Source organism: Heterocephalus glaber, unplaced genomic scaffold (assembly GCF_053883595.1).
Source record: "Heterocephalus glaber isolate CG9 unplaced genomic scaffold, H.glaber_assembly_v1.0 deba00001461, whole genome shotgun sequence".
NCBI lineage: Eukaryota > Metazoa > Chordata > Mammalia > Rodentia > Bathyergidae > Heterocephalus > Heterocephalus glaber.
Window position 1 is genome coordinate 15,722,736 of NW_028258308.1, and position 14,468 is coordinate 15,737,203.

General features: G+C 37.0%; 1 protein-coding gene across 21 annotated transcripts in view; it reads left to right on the forward strand.

The window, feature by feature from the left end:
- Window positions 1-14,468, forward strand: part of Tenm3 (teneurin transmembrane protein 3) — a 2,554,979-nt gene that overhangs the window by 1,980,336 nt on the left and 560,175 nt on the right. The window contains exon 1 of one of the 21 annotated variants that reach the window (XM_087217029.1): window positions 5,022-5,041. The exons of the other annotated variants lie outside the window; for them this stretch is intronic. The gene's annotated coding sequence lies outside the window, so the exon portion shown is untranslated. Of the gene's footprint in view, window positions 1-5,021; window positions 5,042-14,468 lie in introns of those variants that run through there. 21 annotated transcript variants of the gene reach the window in all.

A 14,468-nucleotide genomic window follows, 5' to 3' on the forward strand; every position in this document is an offset into this window, starting at 1 on the left:
ACCTAGACATTGCCATGCAAATACATGGTTGTCTCCAGGATACTTTCATCTTGTTCAGTTCCACATGATCTTGCCCTCCTGTCCTTGCCATCCTATTGCAATGGCTCAATAATTCATGGTCTGATGTGCTACCTTTTGATACCTAAAAAGTATACATTATTCTGGCTATAATCTGATACATTATCATTTATCTATCAGTTTGGTTACTGCACCTTCATCACCAATCCTACCTGAATAGGAAAAATAAAGGTTATATGTTATGTAGATGTAGGCTTCAATTTTCTGAAGTGTAGGATATATGAGGTGTGATAAAAATATGAATATTTAATTTTGTTTTGGTACCAGGGATTGAACTCAAGACCTTGAACTTGTGAGGCAGGCGGTGGCACCCTGAGCTAAATCCCCAGCCCTGAGTATTTAAATTTTTAAAAAATGTATTACAGTAAGAGACAGATTGGCATTAATCCCCCTCAAAATATTTCCCCTTCTTTTGAATGCACTTATCCTATAGTGCCTACCACTTGCTGAAGCAGTTCTGGAAGTCTTCAGTGTCTTTAGATGCTCTATTGTGGCTGCCTCAAAGTCCTAAATTGAATCAAAACATTAACCTTTTATGGTCAGTTTGACTTTGGGGAAGAGCTAGAAGTCACATGGTGCCAGATCCAGTGAAAAAGGTTGGATGAGGACACACCATATTTTTATGAGCCTGCCTTTCTGCTGGATGGCATTCAGCAGCAGCTTTCACTATTTCATCACACCTTGTAGAGACATTCATGAAAGGGGACGACATCTAGAACTGCTTCAGTTGACAAGAATGATGGGATAAGTGTTTTCAAAGTGAAGGAGAACATTTCGAGAATACGTAATGGCAATATGTATTTTACTGTAATAAAAATTTAAAAATTTAAACATTCATTGTATATTTTGACCATACCTCATATATATCAATATGTTGTATTTTAGCCATTATTTATTTGAAATTTTCTAAGCATATACACGTGTTTCTCATTCACTGTTGAATTCCTAGCTCCTAGCATTATTCTTGGTACATATTTGGTACCTAGTACACATTAAGCTGAGTGGTGATCTCCTATGAAATACCAACATAATTATACTCATTTTTCAGATAAGGAATCAAGATCCAGAGATAGAAAATAATTTGGCCAAGGGTATAAAACAAGTACATGAAAAAACAGAGACTTGGATTTAGACAGTTTGGCCTGAGTTTTGTGCTTATACCATATGCAATGACTATTGCTGTTTTGTGATATTATTTGAAATTTTCCTTTTAAATTATTTCATATTTTTGGGATACAAAACCATTGAAAAATAAGGCTATGGATGTATCTCAGTGTTAGAGTAATTACCTAGCATATTCAAGGTCCTGGGTTTAGTGCCTAGTACAGGAGAAAAAAAAAAGAACAATCATGTTGTAGTATTAAAGACATATAAATAGAAAGGTATTTTTTCAAAAAAAAAAGAAAGACTTTAGTAAGTGTAAAACCCTAGGTTCAACCCCCAGTACAGAAAAAAAAAAGAATAATAATATTACAGTATTATTAAATAAGGAAAGCATGTCAGTAGTGATATTCCACTTTCTTTGGAGTACTCCAGTTTCTTTGGAGTTCAGCTACAGTTAAAGACTTGGCTTAAGACAACCATCATGGTAACAATAATGAAAACCTAAGTAAAAGTTAACATTCATTTAGTGCTTTCTATATGGTAGGCAAAGTGCTTTGTGTGTATTTTATTATGTGTGATAAGTCCTATTTTATGAATGAGCAAGTAACTGAACAAAGTCCTGTAGATGTAAGTGGCAAAGCAGGGTCCCTGATCCAAATATATCTGCCCTGAAGTCTGTGTTTTGAGCTACTGTTCCATCCTGCCAACATGCAGTGATGAAGGAAGATACCATCCTAAAAGCAGCAGCCTCATTGTGGTTATAATCTTGGGCATGTGGAAGAAAGAATGTGTTTGCTGTTCTAATGAATGCAAACATCTTTTTAATATATTTTAACTGTGATTATCCCTGAATGTGTTACATGGGCTACTATTGCTCTGCCAGTTTTTATAGTAATTTCATAACTTCTTGGGTGTTAGTCATTGTGCAAATTTACTGAGTATTGCATTTAAACTGCCTGATGACCCTGATGAGTAGTTATTATTACTCCTATTTTATAAAGAAAGAAATTGAGACTTAGAACAAATGCATTGCCTAAAGCATGCAGCAGACAACTTCAAAGCTCGCAATCTTTACTGTCTCATACATAACATTCTACTGAATCAGACTGAGCTGTATGAGATTGCCACTCTTATAGGTCAAAATTTGTCAAATATTGGCCATTTCATATACACAGTTTTAACAAAGAATGATCACTATATTACTATTTCTTACTCTCAATTTTTAATTGAAAGGGAATGCTTAATGTATTAGCAAAGATCAATTCCTAAGAAGAATAATCATGAAAATTTCATAATACCAGTGCTTTGATTAGTGTGAAAGTCTATTGATGTTAATAAGATGACCAATGATTATTGTACAGTTCATTTTGTTCACACATATGTAATGCCTGGCATTTTTATACAACTATGATGTATTTTGGATGAAAATAAGTAATTGAAAATGTGAGGAAAATTCATTTCTTTTCATTTGAAAATTATGAACAAATACATTTGTTCAAAATCACACAGTAAGAGTTTAAATCTGAAAGTTTAATTCTAATGGTACCAGTTAAAACCCAACCTAAGAAAACACATATGACTGGCCTTCTTTAAAATTCAATATTAAAATATCCAAGCGATGGTGTATAATAATTGTTTCAGTTTACATTGCAGACTCATCCAAATTGACATTTATCAAGTTTTGCTGTCAGTCATTCTAATGATGAAGTCTGCTCACTCTCCAAAGGATAAAAACAAACAAACCTCTGTTTTGGGTAATCTTTTTTATATCATTTGTGAAGATTTTTATACTTCAGACTATTTCATATGGTTCTGTATGTATTAGACTTTTCAGTTTCCTGGAAAATATTTTGCACAGCTCAGTTTTAAATTTGGCCACACTAAATGCAAAAAAGAGCTCAGACAACATGTTCTGTGGCCCTGTGGAGTATCTTACATTTTTGTGGCTTGTAAAAAAGAAAAAAGAATAAAAAGAAGGGTGTGCCTGGTTTCAGCTCTCCTGTGCTGGACTGTGCAGGATCCTGACAGCTAGATCTTTCCCTCACCCTTCCCTTCTTCCTGCAATCTCTTCTGGAATCACACAGTGAGCTGCCAGTCTGAGCAGTGTCCAAATGTGGGAGCAGCGCCCTGGAGCCTGCCTCACTGTAGATTGATGGTGAGCTGCACTGGAGGAGGTTCATGCTCCCTGCTAGCCAGGGATCCCTTGACAGGTAGAAATATTTACTTACAAGTCCAAAGCTAGGTAAAAGTAGAAGTTTTTATGATTATATTACATGCTATTTTATTTTACCTAATAACAGGCACATGTACAGTGTGCATTTATCTGTTTACTGAGACCCTAGTTTTTTCCTTTTTTAGCTTTCCTTTAGTTGCTGGAAATGAATAGGGTGTGAAATGAAACAACAATCTATCTAAATGAAGGTGATTTATAAAGAAGATTTTTTTCTTCTTGAGTTATTATTATTACTTAATTAAAAGTGTTGTTCAGAATAAGTTTTAAGCCCCAGCAAAAAAAGACTAAGAAAGACTTCTCTTTGTTGGTGAGGAAAGTCATCTGAATGGATTTTTTCTAGCAGAATGATAGTGTCTCATAGAGTGTCTCTGTATCTCTTTATAGAGTTTTGTTTTACTCCTTCACTTAATCATAAATAATGAGGATGGATCTATATATATATATCAAATTACTCAGAATTCTCTATGAAAGGGATGGTTATTCTGTGTGTGCTTAATTTCACTTACACTGCTGCAGAGAAATGTTGGAATTTTAACAGTTCTTGATTTTACTTGTGCTGATTTTCTCAAAATAAGAGCGGGGGTGGGGGGAAGGACATTATACTTTTTTCACATTTGATAAACAACTCATTTTCTTTGTAAGGTCTCCCTGATAAAAGTAAGCCACTTTAAGTCCAGAGAATCAGGTGAATAACATTAGAACATTTGATCTTTGTAAGGATTTGGTATGACATTTATTTTGTAAAGACCAGAAACTTTATTGAAGTTGAACTTTAGAAAAGTGGCATTAGTATTGTGCTGCCATCCCAAAATGAAGAGATAATCTAGGAATTGATATAAAATGGCCACAACCCAAAGTGATAGCAGGCCACATGGGAGAGCACGTTAGAATAAAAATACCAATACCAGAATTAAAATCCTGAGGGTCTTGGCAGCCTAACACTTGAAACTATATTAGTTTCCATCTTTTATTTATTTATTTATTTTTGGTACCAGGGATCAAACTTAGGTCCCTGTGCTTGCACAGCAGGAGGAGAAACCACTGAGCTAAATCCCCGGCCCCTAGTTTCCATCTTTTAAATGTAGCCTTGGATAATTAATACTCATTGAACTGCCATTCAGTATATGCTCCATCCATTTTCAGAAGTTGTGATTGCATATGTAAGTTTAAAATTCAGGTATTTGCTAATATTTGAATGTTTTATTAGAGAAAGACATTGAGAAATATTTTTCAATCTAACATTTTAAATCCTTTTTAAAAAAAAGTCTGGCATTTGATGTCATATTAGACTCATTCTACAAGTAAGACATTTTCAGCATTTCATCAGTCTTCAGCACATATTGTATGCAAATGTCATCCTCTCTTTGAAAATACCTTTTGCATTTTAAGCAAGATCCTATTTTGACAGTTCTCTATGCTTTTTTGGGGAGAGTTCTCATGGAGAGTTTAAAAAAAAGCATCTTTAGTTTTTGCCTTGGCATATTCATTTTAATTTGATCATTTCTCTTCTACCACAGTTAACCCCTCAATCAAATCACCTGGAAGGCCTCATTAAAGTTCAAGGCTTCCATCAGCCCCCATCACTGATTGCAGGCAGGAGGTTTACACATGTTAAACCACCAGAATGTAAGTTGTTCTTCAGGATTGCCCTGGGGAGTTTTCTACTGCATTTTTGCCAATTGAATTATGATGTGAGATGGCATGAATATTGATCAAATTTCTAAACTGAATTTCCCAATTTTTAGACTGTGGTGTAAACTAACCCACAGGTTGTCATAACCAATTCAGTATGTTTTTAACAATAGTCACTGAAGCATGGAGGTCTTTAAAACTCATTGAAATGTAGAAAGTTATCTGCACACATGCTATCAACTAATCTCCCTTAACTCCTTCCTCCCCACATTCTAAACCAACAACAAAATTCCTTTTCCTGGTCTTACCTGTTTGAAAATATGAAGAGAACTGTGTTTATACACATCATGAACACAGAGTAAAGGATTACACCTTGGTTAGTATTTCATTGTTCCAAAGATTGTTCCAATGTTCCCAAAGGGTTCCCTTGTTTCATTTGTTTTCTTTAAAAATAAAATAACAAATCACAACATCGTGATAAAGTTTTATTTTCAGGGGCAGGTTGAATATTTTATATTTATCAAGAAACGACTTTCTAATTTTTCCCATCCAGCTTCTAGCTATTTAAATTTTTTAAGACATTTTAATTTTAATTGAGAAGAGGGCCTTCCACAATTCTGTGTGTACTCTGGTGAAAGTTTCTGCAGGGAAACACGAGCTTGGTTTTGCTGTGGGGCCCAGTGAAGGAGCTGCTCCCTTTGGTTCTGCAGTGGCACAAGCCCACCGCAGGTGGCGCTCTGGACCAGCCGTTCTTTGGAGAGGGTCGGTCAGCTCTTACTTTTCTGGGTGTCACTTCGCTGCTTTGTCCAAAACAGCATGGTGGGCACAGACAGGAAGCAGGCTTTCCATTCAGTGTGCACTTTGCCAATGAAAAGGGGAGGAGGGGGGAGGGGGAGAGGGAGGGGGAGGGGGGAGGGGGAGGGAGGGAGAGAGAAAACCTATGAGAGAGGATGGTAGCGAAAATGATATGAGAGACTAATACCTTCCTTGCCTGGTCTATCAGTGTTAATCCCCTCTTTCCTGTTAGTATATAGTTCCATCTTATCTGCTGCAGTGAATCATGAATTTTCGCCACAAGGTTGAGTTGAGTAGGAGAAAAATAATGCAGGAAAGAAAAGTCAGAAGTAGATTTAGAATATCAAGTCAGAAGTAGATTTAGAATAAAACAAGAAGGTTTCCGATTTTTTTAATCATGTAGCACTGCTAATGACTTTAGGGGGTGTCTACCAATTGCAAAAGGTGATGAGAGCCATTTGGCCTTTGCTGGTATAGACAACTGTGGTGAAATCAGTTGGTGGTAATAATAATAAATGCATATGTCTTATTACATGCTTGCAGCCTACTCTTTACAACATACTCTAACACATCTGATAAGATTTCATTTGCTTCTAAAAGCAAAAAGGCCTTTAAAGAAAACAGCAAATATTGTCTCTCTTACAATAAATGAGAAAACTGAAGCTCAGAGGCATTAAGTACCATGAATAGATTGTCATAGTGGCCCTTTTCCCTGTCTCTCTGTACTTTTGAGCATGTGTTTGTGTGTGTGTGTGTGAATGTAAGCATAGAACATGGGCATAAATGGAGATAAATAAATAAAAAGAAGGAATTGAATTGACAGGTAAATTATTAGTACTTATATATACCATTTGGTGGTTAGGGATTGCCCTCAGTGTGTTAATGCAAGCAGTGGAATGTCCAATAGATAGTTTCAATCCAATTAAAGTGATCTGTTGTGACTGTACTTGATTGGAGGCAATGGAAGAAAGATGGTTAAAATGTCCTTCCAAGATTATCCCCTTTTCAAATCCAAAACTTGAGAGAATTTCTGAAAAATGATTATAGCATGACTTATTTTATGTACTCCATAATATATATTATCAAGTCATAAATCAAGCTGCTTTCTAAAAGATTTGAAGTATCTTTGAATAAATTTCTTTAATATTTTAATTGAAATATGAAGCAAACTACTCACAATTTTTATTTCTGGTAGGCATATGACATCCTTTAATTAGTATATCCGTTCCTTTTCTTGCTGAATATTCTCCCGAATAAGAATAAAAGCAGCAAAATTAGACAACATATGGAAAAGGAAGTCCTGGCTTTGCTCGCTTTACCGGGGAGAATATCCAGGCCCTATATATTGTCTGGAATTTGCAAATGGGAGAATGTTCTCTTTCTGGCATGAATTGTGTAACAGTTGTTTGTGTACCTTGTAGCCTAGCAGATTCAATCAAAGGTAGTCCTCCCAGTAAAATAATCTACTTTCAAATACAAAAACTGTACATTATTTTCACAGCATTATTTTTTAAGTGTTAGCAGTATTTTATTTAAAATATATTTAAATTGTTTTGTTCTGTAACAAACCACTTCCTGGCCCCAGGTGAGTCAGGGAGAAGATGGTCAGAAGCTGAGGGTGCCCCTCATAATAACCCACGTTATGCTGGGGGTGTGGATTTATGCATTATGGTGGTGGAGCACGCAGGTTAAGAACATCAGATTTGCAGCCAGATGTCCTTTGTTTTGAGACTGTGCTCAAGTTATTTTACCCATCTATCCTGACTTCCTCCGTATGAAGATGGGGGTCTAAATACCAAACTTAGAGGTTTGTTTTGTGTATTAAATCAAACAAGCTTTGAAAAGCATGTAGCTTGGTGCCTGGTAAAACATGCTTGTATACTGAGCACCCAACAGCAATTTTGAATGCTTTTGTTCACAGAATTTATAAGTTTTACAGTGGGCCATGAGAAAGGATCATAGAGGGATTCATAATGGAGATAGGGGATTCTAAACATGGAAATGAAAAATGTGCTAGGGAGGTGAGATGGAGCCTTGTCAGTAGATATGAGAATGTTAGTTGGAGGTACGAGCTTTTGGGGCCTTTGGAGGTTTTGCTTTTGAAATTGAGTGATTTTTGTTATTTACAGAGGACCACAGGCAAAACAGCCAAGCTTCCCCAACCAGTGGATCATGCCCTGGTATAAATGGTAACTAGTACTTGATCTTTTCAAAGGTAAGTTTTCTGTCAGGTTAGGCCCTCCAAAGGCAGAATGGAATGGTTAGGACCTCCAAAGCCAGGAATACGGTGAAGTAAGTGAAGAGTGAAGCAGACAACTGGAGAGTAACACAAAATGACCTGAGGCCCAGGGGAGAAGTTTTGGGGTGCTTAGAGGGGAAAGAGCTTCCTTTGATAAAGAGGGGCCACAGATAATTGTGGGACTTCAAAGGACCAACCAGGGAGATGGGAGATGTCTCCAAAGTCAATGAAGAACTGCTTTCAGCCCAAAGGGAAAAAGCTGTAAGGGTCAGGGAAGAGATGGCTCTCTTACCTAAGATACCTGGGAGTCTGAAAAGGGGGCTGGCTATGCTTGGAGTATAGGTTAGAACACAGCGTTTCTAAATTTGATCCAACCTAGCAGCAGTGGCAGTTTTTAAATCCACCATCACAGCCTTAAGCAGCTCAGCACAACAATAAGCATCATTTAACAGAGACCTTGTAAGAAAAGAACCATCAGAAATATAGATCAAGGACAGTTACCCGGAGTATTTTGTAATATAGCTGGCACCTGTATAACTTCCCCTTGTTTGTGGATTTTTAAATTCCGTCTATTTCTTTATTACAGAGTATGATCCTTCAATGCAGAAAGCCTGTGTGTATATTTTCAGAGAGGACAACAAAAACGGAAAAGCTGGGTAGGATGTCCTACTCTATTGTCAGGCTGAGCAATAAAGAAAGAAAACTGAAAAAGTAGAGAAAGTGGCAGACCATTAAAGGATGGGGGAGAAAGGCTAGATTCCTAGGAGATTTTGCTAAAGAGAAAATAACACATGTGGAGCCAGCCCTCGAAGGAGACATGAATTCAAGGGCAAGGGATGTATTTATTCTTGATTGCCTCAATCTAGGCACCAAAATTGTACAAGAAAGATGACTAAGGAATTTAATGAGTTTCTATTTCAACAATGCCCAAATAGGCTTCTTTAACTCAGTACATCAAGAACAAAGATATTAATTGAGAAAAACTAAAATAACACAAAATAAACTGGAATCAAGCTGATTATGAGTGGGTGTGTGCGCGCGCGTGCGTGTGTGTGTAACTGCATTCTATACCATGCAGCAGTGGAAATCAAGCACTACTTGGTGACTAAAGGATGAGCAGACTGAATCTCCAACCTGTATTGTTGAGAAGGCCTTTCTCTACATTGGTTCCAAGATACCTTGCTCTTTGGTAACTGGGAATGGTCTTCATCATAATGCATCTTTCCAAAAGTGTCATAGCTCCAAGACGCCCAGAATCTCCCCGCAGTTCCTTAATGGCTGTTTAAAGCTTTCTGTCTTATCCAATCCTCTCTGCTATAACTCCTGCTGCTGCCATTCTTTTATCTTCCATCAACCATTATCTATTTGAATTTGTAAATTCAGTTATTGCCTAGGACAGCTCAAGTGGTAGATACCTCTTTCCATGGAACAAAGGTGTAATGACTTTTCTGTAAAATTTCACACTTGGTATTTGAAGCGCTTTCTTTCCTCTCTAAATCCCAAAGAGGGGACGATATAATCCTCTCTGCCTGTTTTCCCCATTGGTTTCTCAGAGCAACTCTTTCCCATTCTTCAAGCGTAGATCTGTATCGTCCTGGTACCCTTGGGGCTCTCTCAAAGTCACATGACCATAGGGTCCCAACACTTGGGCTTTCAAGGCCTCAATCCTTTTGTGATCTTAACAGTTGCCTGCTTATTGGTCAGAGTCTGTGCTGGGCCATCTCTCGCCTCTTGGTTAAAACTGTGATCTTTCCTGAACATTAGGTATCAGGGAGCACTGCAGTGACAAGCAATGGTTTCCATGAAACTAGTTCTTAAAAAGCTTAAATTCAATCTAATATTATTTTGTGTATATCTGTAGGGTTTTTTTTTTTCAATTTTGTTTTCCTTTCAAAATATTCCTTTTTCATGGCTTCAGGGCAAAAAAGAAAATAGTCACGCATCCAAACTACTTCTGTCCAAATAGAAAATCCCTTTTCAGCACTTTTAAATCTCTTTTTTTTTCTTGTTACATTAGTCTTAAGGTTCAGTGCCTTTGAAATTTTCTTTAAAGGAAAGCATATTAAGAGTAAAGTGAATATCTAGTACTCTGTAAGTATGGATAGGGTGGAAGAAAGATGCCCCCCCGCAAAATTTGAGAAATCACTTCTTATCATTACACTTAAGTTTTCTTACAAATAAAATGAAAGTGTACTTGATGTTTTGCATGGTCTCATTTATATGTGGAATCTTTAAAAATGAAAAATCAAATATACAGAGATAGAGAATAAAATAGTAGTCACCAGCTAGGGATTTAGCTCAGTGGTTCCACTGCCTGCCTCGCAAGCACAAGGTCCTGAGTTCGATCTCCGGTACAAAAAAAAGTGGTCACCACAGGTTAGAGTAGGCAATAAGGTGATGCGGGTCAAAGGATACAAAGTAGCAGATGTGCAGCATGAGGAAGTCTAGAGATCTAACGTACAACATAAGGACTGTACTTAATATTGCATTATTTTCAGGATTTTTGCTAAATGATATTTTAGCTATTCTTGCCACAAAAATGGGGGTAACTATATGAGATGATATATATGTTAACTAGCTTCACAACAGTAACTGTTTTGTGATATATATAAAATGTTGTAAAACTTAAATATGTATAATTAAACTTATGTGTATATATGTGTATATATGTATATATATATAGTTCTAAAATTTGTGACTTAGAGGTTACATGTTGGAAATTAGACAACTCACTCTTTAAGAATAGATATTCCTTTTCACATCCCACCCTATTGATTTCTCTCCTGGTGCCTCTTCAAACTATATGCCGGGGCCTAACAGTTCAAAGAGAGATGAAGTCAGCCTTGTCACTGCTAATTGGGGTCTTACATAGATAAATTATCTAGTTATCAGGTGTCACTTCACTTTGTGACAACATAGCGACAAGAACATTCATTAGGAACGCTTAGAGAATGTATTTTTACACTCACAGATATTTTTTAAGATGAACTATCAAGCTTTTGAGGGACAGGAGCTGATTTCAGAAATTCATCCTTCACTGCTGGTATTGTAGTAAGATTTCTATCTTGTTTTATTCTATAAAATCATAAATTTTTGCATTGTGACTAAAAGATTTGTATAAAACGCCATTTTGGACTTCAGCACAAAGGCCCTAGTATCTTTCCCTTTGTAGTCCAGAAGCCTGAAGTTTTGTGGAGTCCCATTGTGAATAGGGCATATGTCAGAGGTCACTGCCAAGCTGCTCTATGATTGGGCTGGTGGATGATACTGAGGCTCCGAGCTTCTACTTAGCTTGGACGTATGTTTGGATTGTATAAATACGTTTTTAAATAGTAACAATGATGACTTAAACACCCAAATATATTTTCCTTATATTGTTTCCTTGTCAGAAAGAATGCTGTATTGAAGGGCTTGATGGAGTTTCATTTAAACTTCCTTGACTACAGGAGCAGCACTTTTATTTCAGCTTTAACCTACTTACTCCTCTTTTTTTCTCTTTTCAGTAAACAAATACACTGCCCTATGTTGAAGTGAGGATTTAGGAGGAGTTTCAGGAAAATCATTCTTCATATTTTAGAGGTTGTTTGTAATAACTTTGCTTATGCTATAAAAATGTTAATAGCGTCTGAAGAATAAAAACCCTATAATAATTGCCCATCTATAAGCAGAGTTTTACAGTTTTAGCTGCAATCTATGGTCCCGAGTGGGGAAAGAGTAACATAATACCTTCTATTTAATGCATGGTTTATGAACTGATTTGCACAAGGGGCTTTGTATTTATAAAAATACAGCTGACTTTTTATGCATTTTAACCATTTAATATTTGATTTGCCAAGAGGGCAAATCTTTGTTTTTAAAATGCAGCAACATGACCTCAGACTATGTATGTGTATACACCATTAAATGCATCTTAAAAGGATTTGAAAGATGACTTTGTAAGATCAGATCCCAACTATAGATCCTCAGGCATTTTAGTGATTCATACAGCTCAATTTCTATTTCTCTTGCTAACATAAGTCATAAGAAGAGTAACAAAGAATTTCCTTAATGAATTGGTGGAATATAGTGTATATAACATTGAAGAATGTTTCCAATTCTAAAATTTGGAAGGATGGTGTTTAAAGGCACTGTAGTTACTTATCTCAACAGGTGGTAGCTGGTAATTGATAATTATATTTAAAGTATGTGCATTCATTGTGGTTGGTAGTAATATAGCATTTTTATCCACAGATCAAAGCATGTGTGAATAAATATGCATTATTTCCCTATTTTAAATAGCCAGAGACTCACTGAACGTTAATTAGATATAAGCAGACAGAAATTTCATGTCCCCCTGCTTGCTTGGAGCTACTAAAAAATTCTTCCCAGAAACTGGGATAAAGAACACCATGTACCTGATCTTTAAATAACTACTGTTCAGGGGTATGGCTCCAACTCCAAGTGAAGCCATGTGGAGCACAAAATGCCCCTGCACACATCCTCCCTGAAGCTCCTCACTCTTAGACCCACAAAGCAGTCTAACAATTCTAAGTTAGAAGAGGCCTCTGTAATAATTCTTCGGGATTCCTGTCTGCTACCTCTGGCTATTCAGCAGGTGAACCAAGGATAGCAGGGTGATAACAATTCTTCTACCCTTCATAGGACTTCTCTCAAAACCCTGATGAACCTCTTAATTTGGAAAATATTTATTGGCTACCCACTATGTGGGAAAATTTATTGTAGGTGCTTGCAGTAAAGCAGTGACTGAAACAAATAGTCGCTGCTGCAATGGAGCTGGCATTCCAGGAAGGAAAGGCGATCCATGCTGATTTCTCCTACTCCCAGCTTAACTTGCCCATCTGCACCCAGCCTGCACAAAGAATGGCATCCTGCCTTCTTCCAAAAGACTCCTATCCTGCATATCCCTATCAGGCAGGGAAATATTTCTGAGCATTATTTTCTGTAGTTTATATTATTTTAATTTTTAAAAGTTGTGTTATGAAAACAATAGTTATAGTGAACATGATTTTTCATGTTATGTACACACACTTTGATCTCCTGCTCTCTTGTAACCAAAGCACATGAAGAGATGATTTCCCCAACAAAGGAGTGGGTGCAGTCCTCGGCTTATTACCGGCCCCCCTTTTTTTGGTACCGGGGATTGAGCTCAGGACCTTGCACTTGTGAGGCAGGTAGTGGTGCCAGCCCCTGAAGGTCTTTAATATCCAGCAGTTCCTAGTTCAGTCTGTTATATGTTGCAGGAACAAGAATGTTGATTACCAAAATGGATTAAAGATCTAAATATTAAAATAGAAACTCTGAACCAGTTGGAACAGAGGTTAGGTAGAACCCTTGAAGACATTGGTGTAGGAAAAGATTTTATGAACAAAACCTCAGTTCCCCGTGGACTAGCACAAACAATCAGCAAATGGGATCTCTTCTTATTAAAAGGCTTCTGCACAGCAAGAGAAACCACCAGCAGTGTGAAGAGACAACCCACAATGTGGGAAAAAATCTTCACCTGCTCTTCCTCAGACAAAGCTCTACTATCTCGAAGCTATAAAGAATTTAAAAAGATCAGACCTCCCAAATTGAAAGACCCAATCCAAAAATGGGCATCTGAAATGAACAGACATTTCTCAGACAAAGAAGTAGAAATAGCAAATAAATACATGAAAAAATGTTCAACATCACTGGTCATTCGAGAGATGCAAATGAAAACAATGCTGAGATTCCACCTCACTCCAGAAAGAATGGCTGCTATCATGAAATCAACCAATAACAAATGCTGGCGGGGCTGTGGGGAAAGAGGAACCCTGCTCCACTGCTGGTGGGAGTGTAGACTGGTGCAAGCACTGTGGAAATCAGTATGTAGATACCTCAAAGAACTAGGACTGGAAGTCCCATTTAGACCCCACTATTCCACTGCTGGAGATCTTCCCCAAAGAATTAAAAGAATCATACCACAGTGATATATATGTGCCCATGTTCATAGCAGCACAGTTTGTAATAGCTAAAACTTGGAAACAGCCCAAATGACCATCAACTGGAGACTGGATAAAGAAAATGTGGTTTTTTAATAAAATGGAGTAGTACTCAGCCATAAAAAATGAGAAATCAGAGAGATTTATAGCTAAGTGGATGCACATTGAGGTGATACTCTTTTAAGTGAAATAAATATGACACACATGTGTAAATACCGAGTAGTTTCTCTGGTGTGAGAAACTGAAAGTGTAAATAAGGACTAAATGTATAATAGGTAATGTGAAATAGGAAGAAAAGGGGCAAAGGGGAAGGAAGTAGGAGGGCTATGGGAAAGGACAGAAGGGAATGGGATTAATATGAGAAAATGGAAAAATAGGAACAAAATCTTCGTAAATAGGGAGGACTGGAGGGATTGAAGGGAGG